Raw genomic sequence first — 22212 nt, 5'->3', positions numbered from 1 at the left:
TTTTTTTTTTTTTTTTTTTTGGTGGTGACACTGAAGTTACCAGGATCTCTAGTTTGCATGGAAAGCTTTTGTTAAGCATAAACCTGCTCTGATTCCATCCAGGGATCTCCCTGGCCAGGTGCACAGGTTCACTGTGGAGTCAGTTTCTCTCCTGACCTCAGTGCTCATGGAAGGTGGCTCCTTCAGGGGCTGGACAGTGGAGTAGGCCTTTCTGAGTATCCCCTGAGGTTTCTGACACAATGTGTCCTTCATCTCACCCACACTTGGTTTCACCCTAACATTACCTTGTCATTCTCTGGGTCATTCTCACACCCCAGAGAGCTGCTCGTCTTCCTTCATCTGCACCCTCAGTTCTGGGTTCTCAGGATGTGGACTCAGCTCCGGATCTGGGAGGAGACACAGGAGGGACTAGGTCAGCTCTCAGCCTCAGTTCCCAGGGCACCTGTGGTTCCCCAGGGACTCAGAGGAACCTAAGCAGCAGGACCTCAGAGAGGAACAATACACACTTTACCTCACTGATGAGGAACCTGAGCTCCATAGAGAATAAGAGGTTTTCTCAGCACCACAGCACCTGATGGAAGGAGGGCCACCCCATGAGCTTTGACCTCCAGCTTCCCTGTGCCGAGCATGGCTCTTGTCTTCCAAGAATGCATTGTTGGGTTTTGTAGACTTCAGATAAAGCACTGCTATTTCTGCTGCTAAAAACAAACAAAAAAAAGTATGAGGGTCATTCCTTGGACACAGCTTTTCCCACATTTCTATTGACCCATTATGTGTTCTTTGTTTTCAACCACTGGGTGATAGAATGGGAGCAGAGAACACACAAGTTGAATGAGTATTTAACACAGCCCTGCCTGTCCTGTGTGGTCCCTTACCTCTGGAATTCTCCCTCAGGATTTCTCCTCTGCTGCAATGCTGGAGAGTGTCAGACCTTGTGGAGGTCATTTCTGTATGGAGATCCATGTTCTTCTTTTTGTCTCCTGGAGCCAGGGAGAGTAGAGATTCCTTCTGGACCTCTGCGGAGCTAGCTTTTCTGCTAGGCAATGTTGCCAGTTTCAATGATAAAAAATTAAAAACCACAATAACCAATGGATATTGGGTCAATAAAGATTTTCCTGAGGTGCCTGAGATCGTGAGAAAAGCCCCTGGTAGAAAGTGATCAGAGCCAAGCACGGGGCATTGGCAGACTGACTCAGGTAAGGTGTATGTGCAAAACAACCAAGAGAAGGCTGCTGACACCAGGAAGAAGACACACATCAGAGGAGTGTGAGAAGAAAGCATGATTACTGGATCAAATGAAGATGGAAGTATATGCAGGCTGAGACCCAGAGTCAAGGCCCCACATCACAGAGGATTAGTCCTCGGCCTTGAAAGCTATCCCAGGAAGTCCTGTTGGACTTACCCATCTCAACTTGAAAACTTTTGGATCCATGACTTCCTTGTAGCCTCCATTTTTGCCCTTGCTGAATTAGAGTCACCGTCATTGTCACCCTATGTCCACTGCACATGGGGACAGATAAGCAATGTGTTTATTGTCAGAGTAGCACAGATGGAAGGAATCACACACAGCATCCACATGTAAGAAATGCCTCCAACACCTCATTCACATCTCCATTCATGACCCAGGGAAATCCCACATTCCTTCTGTGAGGCGTCTACCTCACAGGTGCAGTGTTTCCTTTCCTCATATATTCTGAATTATTAATTCTTTATTAGCTAACAGTTTGGAATTCCAAAGTCAATGGTCTTATTGTATACTCACAACCATCTTGATGAGAATTGATAAGTGCTATCCAATTCTATACAGATACAAAAAATTAAATACCTTATGATAAGTTCAACCAGGATGTGAAAGTCCTCTTCAATGAAAATTCAAACACATTGAATCTAATGAAAGAAAATGAAGTAGACACAAAATAATGGAATTCCCTCATATATTCTTGATTTGGAAGAATTAATATTATTAAAATATCAAAACTACCCAAAACAACTTAGAGATTTAATGTAGTCCTCATCAAAATATTGATAACATCCTCACAGAATAAGAAAAAAAATTTAAAATTCTTATGAAAACACAAAAAGCTTGGAATACTCAAATATTCTTAACAGAATGAAGGCAAAGCTGAAGGCACCACAGTTCAAAATTAAAGATATGCCACAAGGCTACTGAGACCAAAACAGTATGGTACCAACATAGCAATAGACACATAGGACAATGGAGAAAAAGAGAACCCCTAGAATTTCACGCACCTACATCCCACTTACTTTTGACAAAGGTGTGGAAAACAATACCTGGAGATATGCACCTCTGTTTAATTGGACTGGGAAAATTGGATTTTAGTTTACAAAAATCAACTCAAAATGGATCATGATCTAAATCTAAGATCTGTAACTATGAAACTAACAGAGGAAAACATAGCACAAATGTTCTAAGAAATAGGCAGCATCAACAGTTTTTGGGCTAAGACCAAAAGAACATGGACAGCAAAAGAAAATTGGAAAAATCTGATGGTATCAAACCAAGAAGTTTCTGCCCAGGTGGATACATTTTTACAGGCTGGGTAAGTGAACCCGATGCTGTGAAGTCCAAAGAACTGCCTAGAAGTAACACACTGGCAAAGACAGAGACTGTCTTTGGGAAAGGATGGGAAAAGATGCTTATGCTAATGGTTACTAGATGTGAGCAAGAGTACCTATGGTTGGATCAGATAAAATAGGTTTGATGATAAAAACTGGAACAAGAGATGACAGTTGCTATAAAATGATCAAGGGTTTGATTCAACAAGAAGATGTGACAATGGTAAGTGCATACGCACCCATTATTGTAGCACCCTAATTTATAAAACAAAAGTATTACATCTAAAGGACACATGAATTCTAATGCAGTGATAGTGGGGGACTTCAACACTCACCTTTCATCAACAGAAAGAGATCACCTGGAAAAAAAATGAAAAAATATCAGAGAGAAGCTACTACAGACCAAATAGCCATAACAGATGACTACAGAATATCTCACTCCACAGCTGCAGAATACACATTCTTTTCATTTACATATGGAACATGCATGCTATAAGACTAGAAATCAACAACAAAAGAACCCCCAAAGATATACAAATACATAAAGGCTGGATAAGAAACCAAGAGGGAAATTTAAAAATCCCATGAATCCAATTAAAACAGAAGCACAACACACTGAATCTGATGGGAAATTCTAAAAGTAGTATCAGAGGAAAGTTTATGGGATTAAGTTCCTACATCAAATAATTAGAAAGACTTCAAATAACCTAACAAAGTATCTCAAAAATCCTAATAAAACAGGAGCAGACCAATCCCAAGTCAGTGGAAAGAAAGAATAAGGATGCAAGCAGAAAGAAAGGAAAGAGAGACAGAGAAACGAGGGCCTCACATGCAAAATCCAGAACACTGCAGGAACCCAACATGCAGTGGCGTCCACCATGCAAGACTCGTGTGCTCGCATTGCTGTTGTCTGACTATCTCCGAACAGAGCAGTCATCCAATACAAGAGAACACAGACCATCCCATTGATCGCAGCCTTTCCAGGCCTATTGAGTGTAATCTGAGTTGATAAAATCTCACAATAAAGAGTTAAGTGCTGGTAAAAGTTAACAGAAGGTAACAGGGGCTGTCTAGTTTCTGCAAGGGGGTATAGAAAAGAACATTCTCATCAGTGGCTGCAAATGTGAATGGGAAAATCTTCATGCCAGGCAATGGGGCCGGAACAGCACCATCAGGAATGTACCAGAACTTTGATCTTGCAATTGCCTTTATAGGATTACAACCTGGAGAAGTACTTTCACAATCAATAAGGCCACACCAAATATATGTAGATGATGCTCCTTGAGACATTATTAATACTAAACATTTGAATCATTTGAAGAATACTAACATAGGTGAACAGAACGGTCCATTATACCATGAACAGTTATCCATGAGTCTAAGGCAATGAGGAGATTCTGAAAGAGCAGAGGGTGATGGACTGGTAAGAACTAATGTGACTGAGTAGGTACTGTGTGCTAGACACAGACAGGCCTCGATGCTTTGCCCCCACATCTCATTAAAACATGTGCCAAGTCATGTAGAAAGTACTCCTACTTGTCCATTTCTTAGTGTCTTCTCTACCATGACTATTATGAAACACCAGTGAAAGAACCTGAAGCAGACACAAACACTAGAAAGACATCCATGTACACGGATTACAAGAATTAACATAATGAAAATGTCTACTCTATACAAAGCAATTTACAATTCAAGGCAACCCACACCAAAATATGAAGCACATTATTCTTATAACTAGAAAAAGCACCTAAGAATTTATGTGGAAAAAGCACAGAAGACACAGGTGTTGTTTTCACCCTATTGGAGGATGGATCCTTCCCACACATCCCTGCAATCTCATTAATGTGAGCATGGGGTTCAGGCAGGATTTCTGCACATCTGATTTAAAGTAGAAGGAGATGGGGCCCGGCTGTGGCTTTGTAGGGGAAGCCTCTGTCAGCCAGGCCAGGATCCCGTGTAGGAGCCGGTTCATGTCCCGGCTGCTGCTCTTGCAATTCAGCTCTCTGCTTATCGCTTAGGAGAGCAGTGGAAGATGGCCCAAGGGCTTGGGCCCCTGCACCCATGTGGGAGGCCCAGATAAACTCCTGGCTTCAGATCAGCCCAGAGCAAGGCATTGAGGCCATTTCGGTGGTGAACCAGCAGATGGTAGCCCTTTTTCTCTGTCTCTCTCTCTCTCTGTAGTGCTAACCCTCAAATAAAGAAATAAATAAATGAATCACACACACACACACAAGTAGATAGGATGAGGATAAGAGAGAACAGGTGCAGAACAAACTGAATGACTCAAATCCCGGGGTGGAGCTGGCTTGGGCCCAGCAACCTTTCAGGGAAGACACGAGTGAACTCATGTGGCCCACGGGAAAGGACACCACTCTGCTTCTTCTTTTTTTAATAATTATTTTATTTTATTTGAAAGACAGAGTTACAGAGAGAGGTGGAGCCTGAGAGAGAGAGAGAAAGAGAGGTCTTTGCTTCACTCCCCAAATGACAACAATGGCCAGAGCTGAGCTGATCCGAAACCAGGAACTAGGTGCTTCATCCAGGTCTCCCACGTGGGTGCAGGGGCCCAAGGACTTGGCCCATCCTCTACTCGTTCCCAGGCCCCAGCAGAGAGCTGCAGAGCCAGTGGAGCAGCCCCCATGGAGGTCGGGGCTGCAGGCTGGGGCTCTAACCCGCTGTGCCACCTGGCTGCTGGACCCTGCCCTTCTGTGCACGCCCTGTCCCCCCCCACGCTGCAGCTCCTGGGCTCCTCTCCTTAGTGTGACTGCGCCAGCTCCAGAGCCTCTGAGCCCAAGACAGAGTGGGATGACCTGCAGCCACCTTAACCTCACTTTCTTAACTGCACTTTAACCCTCAGAGACTTCTGCCTGCAACAAAGCTATACACTACAAGCCCGCACGCAGGAGGCAAGGCCTCCTTTCTCTAAGAGAAAAGAGCAGGATTCTAGCTCCTGGAGTCTGGTAAGTTTCAAGTCAGTTTCTCTGCACAGCCCCGGAAACGCCGTGGTCTGGGCCTGTGCTGTGTCCTGGTGGGCTAAGCCTCCGCCTGCAGGGCCGGCTTCCCCCATGGGCGCTGGTTCCTGTCCAGCTGCCCCTCTTCCCTTCTGCCTCTCTCCTAAAGGGCTGGGGAAGCCATGCAAGATGGCCCAAGGGCTTGGGGCCTGTGGGGAGCAAACCGGACTAGACTGTTACTGGAATTAAGACTTATTCTATGCATCTGCTCTCCCACAATATGGCGCTGGGAGAGAAGTAAACAGCTTCCGCACAGCTGCCTCCAGTTCAACCAATTAACTGTAGGACTTGCTCCTGATTGGAGAGCAGCGTACTCGGCGTGTGGGCAGCCGAGTTGGGATTGGCGGAGGAGGACTATAAAGGAGGAGAGAGACGGCATGCACCAGGAACATCTATGGGGAACATCTAGCTGAAGGAACACCTGTGCAGCCCCCCAGAGAACCGGCCGGCGGTGTGCCGCTCCCCTGCGGAAGTGGGGAATGTGGCCAGGGGGAACTGCCCTTCCACGGAGGTGGAAGGGATAGTAGCCAACCCGGGAAGAACCAGCAGCAAACCCGGGGAGGGCCGAGCAGACAAAAGAACAGCGCAGGGTCCTGTGTCGTTCCTCCACGAAGAGGGGGAGCGACATAATGGTGCCGTGACTCGGATATGAAGCCTAGGCAGGGTTCTGTGTCGTTCCTCCATGAAGAGGGGGAGCGACATAATGGTGCCGTGACTCGGATATGAAGCCTAGGCAGGGTTTAGTGTCGTTCCTCCACGAAGAGGGGGAGCGACATAATGGTGCCGTGACTCGGATAGGAAACCTAACTCGGATAGGAAACCTAGCTTGGATAGGAAACTTAGGACGGATATGAAACTTAGGAGGGAAGAAACGGGAAGAACTGGGAAAATACCGGAGAGAGAGACTAGCAAACAGCCTAGGGAAAAGCCGGACGAAAAGGGTGCCGGAAGAAGCTATTGAAAGCCTAGGCATAGACTCGGATACGGACTACGGGGGGAAGCTGGGAGAAATCTCTAAGGTCGAAAGCGAAAGTGAAAGCTAGAACAAACAGACTCGGATGCGGACTGTGGGGAGAGGCCAGGAGAAATGAGGGAGGAGTATCGTTGGAGGAAAGCTTGGGGAAACATACCGGGTAGAGAAAAATGTTAGGGAAATTGAAGCCGCAGGGGGCAGGCCGAGGCGGAAACGGAAGCCACTTTGGGGTTCTCAAGTTAGCCCGGGAATAGGGGGCGAAAAGTTGAAACCAGAAGCTGAGACGTAAGCCAGATTGGGATCCATCTGATTAGCCCGGGGAGCAAAGGACGGGAAGCCAAATCGTGGGGCGGAGACGTACGCTGGGTTGAATTCGCCAGGCTAGCCCGGGGAACTTGGATTGAATGCTAGTGGTGGAGACGCAAGCTACGCTGTGTTACTCGCGGAAGCCGCCGCGTGCAGAGAGAGCACGGGGCGTGAATAGATAGGGAACGCTGGCGTAGGCCGTGGTTCAGACGCGAAAGGGTTAAGCGTGGAGCCCGCGGAGCGCGCGAAACCGAGCCGCGCAAAGCCGGGAAGCTGCGCAGATGAGAGAGGCGCGCGGGCTGAAGCGGCGAGGTGCCGGAAAGCTGCGGGGATAAGAGAAACAGAAGTTTGGAAGTGAAGTAAAAGAGAAATGGGAATGCTGGAAGATAGAAGTGAAATGGGAGAGGTAGGAATGCCCGGAGATAGAGAAATAGAGAAAAATAAGGCCTCCCCTCAACATGCCAATTAGAAGGCTTGGATTCGGTCTGCCCGATTAGTGAGGCGATGAGCACCTGGGCGGCTAGCCGCAGGTCACCGAAGACAGGCACGAATTAACATCAGTAAAGCTTCCCCACAATGCAACAATTAGGAGGCTTGGATTCGGTCTGCCTGATTTAAGGCGGTAAGCGCCAGCAAAGCTCGACCAGAGTATGAGCTGCAGGTCACCGAAGATAGGCACGAACCAACACTAATAAGTCTCCCCCACAATAAGGCAATGAGAAGGCTTGGATTCGGTTTGCCTGATAGGTCTTGTAAGTCCCCTGCAGGCAGAGCAGAGCATGCGCTGCAGGGCACCGAACACAGGCACGCATCAGCGCCTAAAAACCTCCTTACAATGGCGAAGAGAGGACCCGGATTCGGTTTGCCTGATAGGACTTGTAAGAGCCTGTGGCAACTCTAGCAAGTAGAGCAGAGTGTGTGCCGCGGGACACCGAAGACAGGCGCGTATCAACGCCAAAAATAAAAAGAAAGGGGGATCTGTGGGGAGCAAACCGGACTAGACTGTTACTGGAATTAAGACTTATTCTATGCATCTGCTCTCCCACAATATGGCGCTGGGAGAGAAGTAAACAGCTTCCGCACAGCTGCCTCCAGTTCAACCAATTAACTGTAGGACTTGCTCCTGATTGGAGAGCAGCGTACTCGGCGTGTGGGCAGCCGAGTTGGGATTGGCGGAGGAGGACTATAAAGGAGGAGAGAGACGGCATGCACCAGGAACATCTATGGGGAACATCTAGCTGAAGGAACACCTGTGCAGCCCCCCAGAGAACCGGCCGGCGGTGTGCCGCTCCCCTGCGGAAGTGGGGAATGTGGCCAGGGGGAACTGCCCTTCCACGGAGGTGGAAGGGATAGTAGCCAACCCGGGAAGAACCAGCAGCAAACCCGGGGAGGGCCGAGCAGACAAAAGAACAGCGCAGGGTCCTGTGTCGTTCCTCCACGAAGAGGGGGAGCGACATAATGGTGCCGTGACTCGGATATGAAGCCTAGGCAGGGTTCTGTGTCGTTCCTCCATGAAGAGGGGGAGCGACAGGGGCCTGCTCCTGCCTGGGAGACCCCTTGTAGTGGCCATCTGGAGAGCGAACCAGAGCATGGAAGACCTTTCTCCCTGCCTCTCCCATCTCTGTAATTCTCTCTCTCCCATGAATAAACACAACAGTAAGAATGAAAGGCCTGGAGTTACAAACAGCAGGAGGCTGTGGTCCCGGAGAGCGCCCCCTGCCGCTCGGGCTCCGCAGCCCCGCGGCCTCCTCCAGGGGGCCGGCCCTTCCCGCCCTCCCGGGAGCTGTGGGCGCGGCTCCCGCATCCTCCTCCCGAGGAGCGGCGTCCTGAGCCTGGGGCCGGCGCCCGTCCTCCTGGAACCCTGTCCCTCGGCGCGGGGTCCGCCCCGCGTCCGCGGTTCCCTTTCTTCTCCTCTGACTCCGGTTCCGGAAGGCGGCCCTCAAGTGACCCCGCACCGCTGTCCCGTTCCGGAGCCCTGGCGCGGGGTCCTCCATTGTCCACAGCTCTGTTTGCTGAAGCGGGTCCGCATCCGGGTTCCCCAGGGGGGCGGCAGCCCCCAGGGCCCTCGCGGCCTGCAGGCCGGGCTGGGGGTCATCGATGGCGCCCTCGGGGCGCAGGGGCCGGGGCTGTGTGAGGGGCTGAGGGCAACGGGCGGGTGGGCGGGGCTTGCGGAGGGCGGGAAAGCGCCGGGCCGCGCGGCGGTGGGCGTGGCCTTGGGAGCGCGGCGGCTCCGGAGGCTGAGGGCCGCGGTGAGGCCCTGGGGTGGGGCTCTGGGCGCTCTGGGGCCCTGGGAGGAGCGTGCAGTGCCGGCTGAATGGAGCCCGGAGGGGTTTCGTGTGTTTGCGTGCTTGCTTGTTTTTTGAAAAAGTCTGTCTTTTGGAAACAGTCACTATTATGGCCCTGAGTGAGGGACAGGCACTCGTCTCTGCTTTTGAAACAACTTCCCTACACTAGGTGGTTTCCTGTGTGCACGCCTGGGTCACACTGTGCTGTGTGCTCAGAAGGCGCCTTCTGTGACCCCCCCCCCCCGGGCGCCCCCTACAGACTCAATGATACTTTGTCTTTTTTGGCCTCTCAGCTCAGTGTCCTCCTACCAAAGGGCCCACTGGGCCCATCTTCACCTTCCTCTCCCTCTGTTTATCTTGGAAACTCTCTGACGACAGTGAGTTGGAGCAATGACAGGGCTCACCCGCTGCGTTCCTGTCACTGGTCTTTTTTGCTAGCTGTCAAGGATCTTGAAAATACTCTTTGTCTATTTTGTCTGTTGCTGTGGTTGCTGTTATTTTTAGTTCTTTCCAGCAGGAGAGCTAATTCTTGTTGGTGCAGCACCCCTACTTCAAGAATTCAAAGTTGGGGGCTGTTGTTATGGCATAGGGGATAAAGCTGCTGCCTGTGACACCAGCATCCTCTTTGGGCACTGTTCATGTCCCAGCTGCTCCACTTCTGATACAGCCCTGGTAATGGCCTGGGAAGAGCAGCAGATGATGGCTCAAGTGCTTGGTCCTGCCACCCATGTGGGAGACCTGGATAAAGCTCCTGGCTCCTGGTTTTGGCCTGGCCCAGCCTTGGCTGTTGCAGCCAATTGGGAATGAACCAGTGAGTTCAAGATTTGTTTTTCTCTCTCTCTTTCTGAAACTCGGATGTTCAAATAAAAAATAAATCTTAAAAAAAAAAAAAAGAATTTAAAGTTGGAGAATGCCCATCTGGATTCTGAAAGGGGCTTTCACGGAATTCAGAAAACAGCCACAGCCCGTGTGAAAGCTGTACCTAGGAAGACTTTAAAAAGCACCTTGTTTGGCCAGTGCTGAGGCTCACTAGGCTAATCCTCTGCCTTGTGGCGCCGGCACACCGGGTTCTAGTCCCGGTCAGGGTGCCAGATTCTGTCCTGGTTGCCCCTCTTCCAGGCCAGCTCTCTGCTGTGGCCAGGGAGTGCAGTGGAGGATGGCCCAAGTGCTTGGGCCCTGCACCCCATGGGAGACCAGGATAAGTACCTGGCTCCTGCCATCTGATCAGCGCGGTGTGCCGGCTGCAGCATGCTGGCCGCAGTGGCCATTGGAGGGTGAACCAACGGCAAAGGAAGACCTTTCTCTCTGTCTCTCTCTCTCACTGTCCACTCTGCCTATCAAAAAAAAAAAAAGCACCTTGCTTGTTCTAAGGACATTTTCTGCTTGACCCTATGTGTGTGTGTGTGTGTGTGTGTGTGTGGAGAGGTGCAGAAGCCCCAGCCCTGCCCCAGGAGAGTAGACATCCCTGTGAGATCCATGATGAAAGTCTACCTTTTGGGAGCCGCCCCCTATAATCCTTCAGCCTTGTTCACTGCTGCTGTCCTAAGGGAAGGAGGAACAATGACTACAGCAGGCTACATGGACATCTCAACCTCCTCTGAACTTTTTGGGAGATTTTCATGAATAACAACCAGTGCTAAGCTGACCTGTGTTCCCTGGAGAGCCAGGGAAGCCACGCCCTTGGCCTTAGGCTTCATCCAGGACCCTCACTGGGTACTCAGAGTCCCCTGGAAGAGAAGGTTCCACTCTGAAGGTCTTTCTCTCCGTATTGCAGGAACAATCAAGTGTGTTATTGGCTAAGCTGCAGACCCAGCAATGGGTATTGTCTGCAAGTTGGTGTGATTGCAGGACAGATGGGTCAGAACGGAAGCAGGAGGGAGACATGGCCAGGTGAGACATCTGAAACATCTGGCCCAGGTGAGTGAAGACTTGGAGGTGTTTTGCCCCCTTCTGCAGAGTGGGGAAGGCTGGGTGAGTGTGAGGAGAGGACACCAGTGATGGGCGTGGTTACAGAACTCTCAAGGAACTGCAGGCCCTGACAATTGAAATCACAATTAGAGGAGGAAGAAGGGTAGGAGTGCGGGTGGGAGGGAGGGTAGGATGGGAAGAATCACTATATTCCTGAATTTGTATATATGAAATTCATTAAGTTTGTATACCTTAAATAAAAGGTTCGGGGGGGGGGGCTATCAATTAAATAAGAAATGCCAAACAAGGGGAAACTCAGCTCCTCCACTACTACAAATTTTGCTGGCTGAGACTGCACACTGTGTCCCCTCACAGGTAAGGTCTCTCCTCTACAGGCAGGAAATTGGAGGATTCTGACTCTCCCAGAGGACACACACACTCCCCTTCCCCCTTATCAACTGTTTTGTTCATAGCCCTGAGCTCACTCCACACAGCTCTGCCTAGTCAAGTTCTAACAGCATCTCTGGCCTACTTCTACAGCTCTGGGATTATTGGTCATTAAGTGGCTGCCTAACCAGTAGCCCTGTGCTGCCTGATCAACATCAGACACTCCCCACTGATGACATCCAAGACCTCTCATTTTCCCCAAGATACACCCCACCCTCTACCCACCTCTCCCCTCCACTCTGCACAGCTGCCCCTGGGGAGCACACACCCAAGGGGGCAGTGACATCAACATCTCCATCCACTTCAGGTGCCCAGGCATCCATGGCAAGTTAAAGAGGTTTCTTTCTCTCTTCTTTGGGTGCTTAATCTTTCTCCCAAGTTACACACCAAGGAGAGGCATTCTAAGATCATCTATTATGTCCATACAAACCTTTTAAGTACAGGAAAAAAAGGATGTGAAACAATGTATAAAAATTATAACATTTCTATGAACAGAATAAAAGTTGATGTGGGGGCTGACGCTGTGGCATAGCACATAAAGCCACTTCCTGCAGTGCTGGCATCCCAGTGTGGGCAACAATTCAAGTCCCGGCTGCTCCACTTCCAACCCAGCTCTCTGTTATGGCCTGGGAAGGCAGTAGAAGATGGCCCAAGTCCTTGGGCACCTACATGCATATGGGAGACCCGGAAGAAGCTCCTGGCTCCTAGCTTTGGATCTGCTTAGCTCCAGCTATTGGGACCATTTAGGAAGTGAATCAGCAAGTGGAAGACTGTTGCATCTCTCTCTTCTCTCTCTCTCTCTCTCCTCTCTCTCCCTCCCTCCCTCCTTACCTCCCTCCCTCCCTGTCTGTGATGCATGAAAGGACCCTGTATGGGTCCAGGGTTATCGCTCAGAGTACCTATGGGTGTATTTTCCATGTGTATCCTTCTTCCTTCTCTCAGTACCCATGGAAGCATTTTTCCTTTTCTCACCACACAGAACACAAAACATGAAGATTCAGAGAAAGGAGCTGCTGGCTGGAGAAAGGGATAGAGGATGAGTGTTTGCAGAGTGGAGTTAGAGCAGAAAGCTCAGTTCTGTCTGTGCCCAAATACTTGGACCCCTGCCACCCCCATGGGAGACCTAGATGAAGCTCCTGGCCTTGACCTGGCCCAGTGCTGGCCATTGGGGCCATCTGGGGAGTGAACCAGTGGATGGAAAATTCTCTCTCTCTCTCATGCTGACATTCAAATAAATAATTTTTTAAAAACAATAAAAGAGTAGTGATGTGTACAGTGCAATTTAACTTATCATCAAGACTGGATATCATCATGATAATTCTGGAAAAGATGAACTTACAAGCCATACTAAGTTTCCCCTTTATTTCTCCACCTGTACAAGTCTTAGCTGCAGTCCCCAGTGCACACTGAACACACATCTCTGTCACCCAGGGACTCAGAGAAAACTGAGCAGGAAAGGCCCCCAGACAGGCCCATTGCCTTATCATACTGATGAGGAATATGACTCCCAGAAAGAAAAAGAGATTTTCCCAAGCCCCTACCACAAAAAGTAGGGATTCTTATCTGCTTTGGTTGCCCTATATCCCAGAGTCTCCACAGGAGACTGTGGGTAAATCAATTAATAATTGTCATATTCATAGCTAACAATCAGCAAGGATAACACACTTTTTTGTTTGAATAATAAGCATCCCTTTATTTGCTAATGCCATTACAAAAACAGGTTATACTAGCAACAAAAAAGTATTTTCTTGAAGTCAGAGGCAGTTACTCCCCAAAATGTTAAGTAAAACAGTGTACATCAGTATTAAAATGTGAAATTTTACATTGTCTTTACCACAGGTAAACCTGCTGCGTGCAGTGCCAGCATCCATTATGGCCATCAGTTCGAGTCCTGACTGCTCCAGTTCCCATCTAGCTCTCTGCTATGGCCTGGGAAAGCAGTAGAAGATGGCCCAAGTCCTTGGGCCCCTGCACCCATGTGGGAGACCCAGAAGAAGCTCCTGGCTCCTGGCTTTAGATGGGCCCAGCTCCGGCTGTTGCAGTCATCTGGGGAGTGAACCAGTGGATGGAAGACCTCTCTCTCCACCTCTGCAGGACATGAATGTGGGTGAAGCAAGGTTAAATTCATTAAGTGTTTGTTTAATAAAAGGCAGAAGTGAAAACCACTTAGCAAAAGAGACATAAATCGTAGGCAACAAAACTGCCAAACGACTGTTTTAAAATTTACTGTAAATGAAAGAAGTTGAAAATATTTCCATTTGATTATTCTTTATGGGGCTAGCCTATTGTCCAGCCTGTACCTTTTATTAGTTGACTCTTTCTTTAGTGGAGCACTAAGTCTTTGATTATAATGTAAATTGAAAATATATTATCTCAAAAATACAAAACAATAAGTTGAAAATAAAACTGCCGAGAGAGCTACACATCTTGCTCATGGTCACGGATTAGTGACTGAGTTGGAATTGGAGTCAGGTCAGGCCATCTGCAAAGCCCATGCTATCAGCTTCTGTGCTGTCATGCCATGCTCTGTTTAAGGGTGGCTCCAGGAGAGCACAGGTTACATTTCCAGGGCAGAGCACACCAGGGATGTGGAGACAGTGAGGGTGGCTTTTACTGCCAGAAAAATGTGGAGAGCCCGTGAGGGTGCAGACAGGGCAGTTGGGCTTCCTGAGTTTCCTCCCTGTGACCCCACTCTTGTGGCTGTCATCGCCTGTCCTCCTGCCTTCATTACAAGTGCTTGGAGAACATAAAGCTGTTAGGACTTTATCATGCCTCTGAGGGAGGCCACAGCACAGGCGTCAGTTCAGTCCTTCAATATCCACAGGGTCCCCGGATGGACAGGGTTACTGATGGAAGGTGAAAAAATCCCTAGGACCCAGTTCTTGTCAGTGGTTAGAGTTCTATTTTCAACAAACAATGCTGAGATTTGATGATTTAAAAAATCATTAATAGGGACCGGCACTGTGGTGCAGCGGGTTAACACCCTGGCTTGAATCGCTGGCATCCCATATGGGTGCCGATTCTAGTCCTGGCTGCTCCCCTTACAATCCAGCTCTCTGTTATGGCCTGGGAAAGCAGTGGAGGATGGCCAAGGTCCTTGGGCCTCTGCACCCATGTGGGAGACCTGGAGGAAGCTCCTGGCTCCTGGCTTAAGATCAGCCCTGCTCCAGCCATTGATCTCATCTTCACATGATTGCATCTGCAAGAACTTTATTTCCGCATAAGGTCACAATCACAGATAGAGGTGTTAAGACTTTAAAACATATTTTGTCCTGGAACGGGGAGGGACAACTCAACTCACATGAAGTGGTTTGTGATAGGACTCTAAATTGCGTGCTCATTGCTACAAAGAGGGGCTGTTGATTCAGGAGGCTGTTTTATAGAATCCTCTATCTAAGGATGGAAACTTATGCAAGACCTTGAGTGGTGATGCTGGCTGAGACCCTGTAGGCAGAAGAAGAAAAGCTGTACTTGCAGATCTCTTCAAAGGATGCTGCCAACTAGTGGGCTCAGCACTGGTCTCTCTTCCTAGGAAGTTGATTTATTAGGCAGCAGCAGGAACTAGATCCATCACTAGACCAGTGTCACTGAGAGGGAGCACATGCTGGTTCACCTGTGCATAGCTTTCACCCCTTCCACCATAGCTCCTCTGTGCTACACTCAGGTGGCCAGCAACAGGGCTGGCTGTCATCAGTGGGCTCAGCCCTTCTACCTTTAGGGCTCTGTTCTGTGGTGAATATTCTCTGGAGTGTGTTAAGAGTGAGAAAAAGATGCTCACACTTTGTGCTTCTTCCCTTTTGTTCTTCCATCTGCCTCTTTCACAGATCTCCTTCTTCCAATCTTCCACCTTCCAGGCTGTTAGCACTGTTCATGAGTCTCTGTATGTATATATTCTTTCCTCAGGCCATTTCTCTTTCCACACTAAATGCATGATCACAGGCACCACCTAAAGCTATGCCCACTGGAGAATCCCCCCCCCCCCCAGTCTCCCAAGGTTATTCTAGAGTGGGACCATCAGTCTTCTTTTTGACCTGACCAGCACACCAGACTGTCCTGTATGTGGACCACTCCCAGCTTCCCTCGTGCTGCACAGGCTTGTCATGCAGCCATAGCTCTGAGCTGGGGGGCAGGTGCTCAGGTGGCAGTGGTTAATGACAGGGAGGTCTAGCCTACCTGCTGGTGGAACTTTCTTGTACACTTTGGCTCTGCTATGTACACTTCTGTTTTATGTCACTTCCCTGCTGGGCCCACCCCATCTTGATGGTAGATCTGCAGTAATCTGATGGCTATATTTGTTCCATTGTCTCTTAATGTCTCTTGCTTAGATGCTGCTCCTCTGCTGGAGTCCTGGTGTACACCAAACTGCTTTTCAAATGGTACAGTGTTTTCTACTGCCAATGGTGTGTCTTTGTTCCAGAACCCTTAGAGGTCTACACTGTGACTCTTCTATTGATGTTTATCACAAAATCCACATGGAGCCTCTTCTAGTACCATAAGGTTGGCAGGGTTGCTGTCACCACAACCAGACCTGCTGGTGGAGTCTGTTCTGGCTCTTATCTAACAAAGCTGCCATCTTTCATGTCACCTACCATGGGGATCAGAGCAATATTCCCAGGTATGGTATGTGCTGCCTCTAGCATCCAAAGTGCCAGAGAGCACTGGGCTTCTTTATTAGTGGCAGGAAGTCTCCGATGCAATATATTTTCCTTTATATTGGAAGGAATTTCTTGTCATGACACAGTCTACTGTCCCCTAATATCTTCGATGATATAATGGACATTTGAATCCTCAGAGGTTTTTTTTTTTTTTTACCCATAAGAGCACATGCGTGAAAAATGTGCACTATCATTTTAAAAAGATTTATTTATTTATTTTAAAGGGAGAGTTACAGAGAGGAGAGAGAGAGAGAGAGAGAGAGAGAGAGAGAGAGAGAGAGAGAGAAAGTTTCAATCTGCTGTTTCACTTCCCAAATGGCTGCAATGGCCAGGGATGGGCAAGGCTGAAACTAGGAGCCTCATCCAAGTCTCTCATGTGAGTTCAGGGACCCAAATACTTGGCCATTTTTCACTGCTTTCCCAGGCATGTTATCAGGGAGCTGGATCAGAAGTAGGGCAGCTAGGAATCAAACTGATGCCCATATGGGATGGCGGTGTCACAGGGGGAGGCTTAACCCATAATGCCACAATGTCAGCCCTATGCACACTTCTTTCAATTACATCTTTCAAGGGGCCATCAAAGAAGGCTGTACTCTTCTCTGAAGGGAGGAGAGAACTTCCACTTTGCTTATGGCCCTGTCTAAATACTGACAGTTTGTGGTCACAAAAGGCTTCTGTAGCCTTGGCAGCTCATGGCAAGAGCCTCGGGTGATCACTGAGGTCATAAATAAGAGTGTTAATAGTTAAATTAACAACAGGAGTCACTGTGCACTTACTCCACATGTAGGACCTCTGTCCTTAATAAGTTGTACTATGAGAATTAACTGCAAAACTTGTTCCAAAACAGTACTTTTTACATTGTGTGTGTGTGGGTATGTGTGCAAACTGTTGAAATCTTTACTTAATATAGAGCTGGTCTGCTGTACATAAAGTTAATTAAAAATGAATCTTAAAGAAGAATGAGATGGGAGAGGGAGTAGGAGGTGGGATGGGAGTGGGGGTGGGAAGGTGGGTATGGGGGGAACCACTATATTCCCAAAGTTGTGCTTATAAAAATTATATTCACTCAATACAAGATTTTTAAAAAATTACATCTTCCATGATTTTTTGAAGTACCTTTGTATTTTTAACCAAGGATTCCAATACAGTTGCAACTTTTCTTCTCACTTGTCCAGTTCTACTAAAATTCAACATCAACACAGTGGATTAATGTACAGTTATGATGAATGAGTAGAACAGGAATTCTCAAACATTTTGGTCTCTGGATCCTTTTATATTCTTTAAAATTTATTGAGCACCCCCACAGAGCTTTCTTTGCATGAGTTACACCTATTTATAGTTACTAGGATATAAATTTAAATGGAGAACACCTAAACATATTTGTGTAGTATTAATTCAAAATACAACAATAAATTCACTGCAAGTTTATATAAATAATACAAATTTATGAAAAACAACTATATTTTCCAAAACCAAAAAAATGCAAGTGGCATTATTTAACAGTTTTTTCACATCTCTTCAACACAACTAGAATCCCATATCTGTTTCTACATTCTATCTGTTGTGATATGTTATTTTCGTTTAAGTTTGTGAGGAAAATCCATCCTCACACTGAGCTAGCTGGAAAGTAAAGGAGTATTTTAATAGTCTTTTCAGATAGTTAGGGATATTTTTCTGTGATGCCGTGTTAAAATTCAGTTAGTGGCAGTTTCTTAAAGCTTTGTTATAATGTGAAATCTGAAATCATACCATGAACTTTTTGTGCCTGCTAGGCTGTAATTCATTGGTCTTAGGCCTTTTCCCACTTACGATTTTGTGGCAATATGTCCTGGCCATTTGAATAACATTAGATCCCTGAATTATCCAGATCACCCAGCTGTTGAGGAATCTAACATACTGCAATATAAAACATCACAGTTTTGAATATCGCATCCATCTTGTCAGAAAAGTAAGTACTGGGGAAATGTCAACTTCACAATGGTAGATAGGAGTTTTTCCAAATGCTGATTTTCTTCCTACTGGTTCACTCCCCAAATGACTGCCTTGGTGGAAGCCAGGAGCCAGGAGCTCCTTCTGGGTCTCCCACACAGGGGACAAGGATGGAAGCACTTTAACTACCAGCTGCTGTTTCCCATGTGCATTTGCAGGGAGCTAGTTCAGAAGTAGAGTATATGGGATCCAAACCAGCACTCCAATATTGGATGTGGGTATCCTGAGTGGTGGCTTAACCTGCTGTGCCACAATGCCAGCCCCTGAGAGCTCCAATTTTGTCAATTGTTTTCCTTGAAGTGAAGGTTCACTTCATTCATTTTTTTAGAAATGGATTGTTTAGAAAATGTTTGCCAAATACCTAAGACCAAATACTGATAGTTATCTGTTGATAATCCTTTCAAATAAAAATGATTTTATTTTCCTACTTTTAAATAGATTTATTTATTTATAGATTTGAAAGGTGGAGTTACAGAGAAAGAAGGAAAGACATAGAGATCTTCCATCTGCTAGTTCACTCTCCAAATGGCCAGGCAGAAGCCATGAGCCAGGAATTCTATCCTGGTCTCCCATGTGGGTGGCAGGAGCCTAAGTACTTGGACAATTCTCCATTGCTTTCCCAGGTGCATCAGCAGAGAGCTGGATTGAAAATGGAGCAGCCAGGACCCAAACTGGCACCATAAGATGCTGGTATCACAGGTGGTAGCTTAAACCTGCTATCCACAATGCCAGCCCCTCATTTCCTTTTTTAAGGTTTATTTTATTTTCAGTTGAATGGTGGATTTACAGAAAGGATGGACACGCACACAGGTGAGAGTGAGCGTGAGAAGAGAGAGAGAGAGAGAATCTTCACCTGCTGGTTCACTTCCCAGATGGCCACAATGTTCTGGGCCCCGGCCAAAGACTGGAGCCTGGAACTCTATCCAGGTTTCTTTTTTTTTTTTTTTTTTAGAGATTTATTTATTTATTTGTAAGTCAGAGTTACATAGAAAGAGGAGAGGCAGAGGGAGGGGTCCTCCATCTGCTGGTTCACTCCCCAATTGGTCACAACAGCTGGAGCTGCACCAATCCAAAGCCAGGAGGCAGGGGTTTCCTCCAGGTCTCCCACATGGGTGCAGGGGCCCAAGGATTGGGCCATCATCTACTGCTTTCCCAGGCCATAGCAGAGAGCGGGATTGCAAGTGGAGCAGCCATGTCTTGAATCAGCACACATATGGGATGCCGGCACTGCAGGCAGTGGCTTAACCTGCTGTGCCACACCACGGCCCCCTCCATCCAGGTTTCTAACATGGGTGGCAGGGCCAAAATACTTCAGCCGTCTTCTGCTGATTTTGCAGGTGTATTAGCAGGGAGCTGGATCAGAAGTGGGGCAGCTGGGACTCAAATCAGTGCTCATATAGGATGGAGGGGTCACAGGCAGTGGCTAAACCTGCTGTCCCACAACACTGACTCCTAAAATGATTTTAATTTCTGCCTCTGCTATTTCACAAGCACTTTTCCTTAAAATAGGCACCTTCTCTCAATGAGTACTCTATGCATACTTTCTAATTTGTTACACGAAATATTAAAAATGTACATGCAAATGTTGATTTAATATAATCAATAACTTTATTGTTTTATTAAAGACATTCTTTTAAATTTTTTGTTTATTCATTTATTTATTTTGTTTTATTTGAATGGCAGAGAGACAGAGAAAGGGATACAGAGTTAGAGACAGACAGATATCTCTTCTCTGTTAATTCACTCTCCAAATACCTGCAACAGTCTGGGCTGTGCCAGGGCAAAGTCAGGATCCTGAAACTTAATCCAGGTCTCCCACAGGGGTGGCAGGGGTCCAAGTACTTGAGCTATTAACTGCTGCCTCCCAAGGTGTGCATTAACACAAAGCTGGAATCGGGAGCAGAACTGGTACTCAAACCTAGGCACCCAATAAGGGATTCTGGTATCTTAACCAGAAGACCAGGCAGTGGCACATTAAGGACATGAATAAGTGAAACTGGCAGTTTTCTCTCTTTTTCCCCTGTGTTTACACAAAAGTGAAGAATGGCAATGATTGCTGTCACAATTTCCTATCACTGCAATGATCTGTGCTAGGCACTCACAGGTTTATTCACCATCAGCAATGAGTGTCAGCACAATGAGGCAAGCAAACCATATCTCAATATCACTGTGAAGATTCCTTTGACCTTGCAGTCCCACAGAAAGGGCCTGGGAGATTCCTAGGGACTCATGGACCACAATGAAAACCATTGATCTTTGATCTTTTACATGATACAGGGTTCTTCAGACTATATTATAACAGAGAGAGGGAAAGTTTACACAGTTGTAGAGCAAGAACATCAATGCTTGCCACTGTCTGTCCTAAGTTAGTTCAAACTGCTTTGATTCTCCTTTATGACAGGTATGGAAAAGGAGTCAGTAGCCATATCTGCAATGGCACGCTTGGTACTAACTGAAAACCACCCCAGAAAAACCTACAGGAGGAAATCAAAAATCCAGGATAGACGATTCCCACTCTCTTCCTTTCTCCCTGTCTTCGTTTCTCTCTCTCTCCCTCTTTCTTTCCCTCTCCATACACACATACTACTTCTAGACATTTGTGGACAATGGAATTATAAAATGTTTATTTGGGTGCAGTATATATACTGATTTCTTTTTTCTCTGAAAGATCACTGTCCTGTGTTTTAAAAATGTTTTATTTACTTATTTATTTGGAGGGATGAGGGTGGGAGGGAGGGATAGAGAGAGAGTGTGTGAGAGAGAGGAGAGACCTTCTAGCCTCAGGTTCACTCCCCAGTGTCTGCAACAGCTAGGGCTGGGAGATGCCAAAGCCAGGAGCCAGGAGCTCCATCCAGGACTCCCACATGGGTGGCAGGGATCTGGGTACCAGGGACATCACCTACTGTTTTCCACGATCACCAGCAGGAAGGCTCAGGTGGACGACTCAGTCTCTGGCCCTCCAGCCTCTGGTATGGGATGCGGGGGTCCCATGTGGCAGCTTAACCTGCTGTGCCACAATGCCTGCTCCTGTCAGATCACTCTCAAAATGAATCCTATGGGTTTGCGAGGCTGCCACATGATCTAGGGTTCTGCACATAACACCAGGGTTGCCTCTGCCCCATGTTTTGCTGAAGAATTAATTACAAACCAGGCGTCTTGATTTCTCCATGGTAGTGGGTGTCAAAGTTTCTAAATACAGTTCTATCACTAGCTGTGTTGCCTAGGAAAGCCATATTTCTTCCTGTTTCTTTGATGAATTTCATTCAAATACATTCTGAAACCCTAACTTATGTCAGACATTGAGACGGGAACTGGTCTCATAAGATTAATCCAGATTCATCACTCAACAAACATCTGGATTAATCTGGATCCTCCAGGGGGATATTGTGCAACAAATTTCCTCATTTCTGTTTGAACTGCACCATGAAAACTGCTGCTGTCATTGTCTTTTGACCTCATTTTTGTTGAAGTCACATGGTTAGTGTTTTTGATGTGTTCTCTAAAGGAATTTACCCAAATATTCTTTGAAATTACTTGAAATGATAGCCCCCCAGGTCAAAGATGAACAATAAGCAAGTTAACTGATTGTATCTCTTGTGTAACTCAGGAGAAGGTAAAAGTTAATGGCTGCTACTAACATCTGCTTTTAGCTATAGACTGAAATTAAGTTTATTACCAAAGAAAGGTAATTGAACATACTAGAGAACAGTTCATAGTAACGTTTTACTACATAATAGTATAGTTGACATGAACATACACATTATTATACAGACACAAGAAGAGATTTCCCTCACAAAATAATTTTTTCATTAAAACAATAATTTTTCATTAAAAATTATGTTTGAATTTGTTCTAATGACATATCTTGTGTTTGTATTCCATAAAATTAGCTTAAGTGTCATGAGCAAACAATAAGCTGCTTGTACCTATAAAAAGGCCTTTATACATCTGGAATTGGGGCAAACATTTAAGGTTCTTTGTTTTAAATTTGTTGTTTTTAGTTTCAGGTTTTAGGTTCTTTGAAAAGGCAAAATTCTGGGGGTCCAACATATCATATAATA

The 22212-nt window shown here is 46.8% G+C and overlaps 2 long non-coding RNA genes across 2 annotated transcripts in view; both read right to left on the bottom strand.

The window, feature by feature from the left end:
* Positions 1 to 22212, bottom strand: part of LOC138850488 (uncharacterized) — a 456990-nt gene that overhangs the window by 10870 nt on the left and 423908 nt on the right. The gene's annotated exons all lie outside the window — the stretch shown is intronic.
* LOC138850294 (uncharacterized) lies at positions 77 to 999 on the bottom strand. The gene is made up of 3 exons (XR_011390025.1): positions 876 to 999; positions 512 to 698; positions 77 to 386 (listed from the first exon to the last, which is right to left on the bottom strand). It is a non-coding gene; the product is annotated as an uncharacterized lncRNA (long non-coding RNA).

Source organism: Oryctolagus cuniculus, chromosome 7, assembly GCF_964237555.1.
Source record: "Oryctolagus cuniculus chromosome 7, mOryCun1.1, whole genome shotgun sequence".
Taxonomy (NCBI): Eukaryota; Metazoa; Chordata; class Mammalia; order Lagomorpha; family Leporidae; genus Oryctolagus; species Oryctolagus cuniculus.
Note: the sequence above shows the minus strand (reverse complement) of the source record. Positions and strands in the feature narration are given on the sequence as shown.